Here is a 1,082-nt window from a genome sequence, read left to right on the forward strand (position 1 = left end):
CGCCGCGAGCGCAGGAGGAGCCGCTCGGGCCGCCGCGGGTGGGGTCGGAGAAGGAGCAGGTGCGGAGCGGCGGCGGCCGGCTTTGGGAGGCGCACGCGCGCCACCGTGCGACCGAAGGCCTCCCTCCTCTGCCACCGGCCCACCCAGCCCGGGTGGGCTTATCGCCAAACTGGGTGTCCCCGGCAGGGAAAAGAGATGCCTACCAAGAGGAGAGGTGCTGCTTATTTGCAAGGATCGGGGATCAAAACAGATGACGTAACAAGACCTATAGAATACCCAGACTTGTGCACTTTGGAGAATGGGAAAGAGGTAAATCCAAAAACCAAAGGAGGGGAAGAAAGAAAATCTTAATGCTGTGAAAAAGGAGAAAAGAGGTTCAGGGCAGCTCTCTGTAGGGGCCACCTACATCCGCCACCACGCCTTGTCTCTCCTAAAACTCCGCTACGTGGTAAGGAAGCTTCAGGGAAAGTCCCGGGTCTTTTTAAAGTTTTATTTGAAATACATCAAAGCCTTTAGAAGAAAATAAAATGCCTCATCTGCTCCTTTCTGAGGCTGGGTTTTAAGGTCAGTAGTCGCCTGCCCTCAGAGCAAACCAACGGCTCCCATAGAAGCTGAAATGCCAGCCGAGGAGACTTTCCCTCTCCCGTGTGCCCCAGGCTGCCTGGCGCTCCCTGGCCGGCTCCTGGTGATGCTAGTATGTGGAAGGAGGGTTCTGAGGCTCCAGGTTGTAACTGCAGGCTGCCCTCTGGGGAAGTGGCCTGGCACCAGCGCTCAGCTGAAAGCATGCTTTTGCCTAAAGAAGTATGTGCCCTTGGCCCTCAGATGATGGCAAGGTTAGAAAACTCAAGAGCTCTGTGGACTCACACACAGGCACACACATCAGTTAACAGGGTACACAGGGATGGGCTTCATCCAGTAGGCGCAGGATCTAAATCAGAATGTCTCCACCAGCTAGTCAGTGCGTAGCCCTGAGCAAGCTGCCACCTAGTCAAAGATGGCTGAGACCTGGCTTTCTTGGAAGCATCCTCTGACCAAAATGGCCTTAACATTCCCTTCCCCTTGGCTAAACTTTACCCCGCCTC

Source organism: Chinchilla lanigera, unplaced genomic scaffold (genome assembly GCF_000276665.1).
Source record: "Chinchilla lanigera isolate Chin_1 unplaced genomic scaffold, ChiLan1.0 scaffold00023, whole genome shotgun sequence".
Taxonomy (NCBI): domain Eukaryota; kingdom Metazoa; phylum Chordata; class Mammalia; order Rodentia; family Chinchillidae; genus Chinchilla; species Chinchilla lanigera.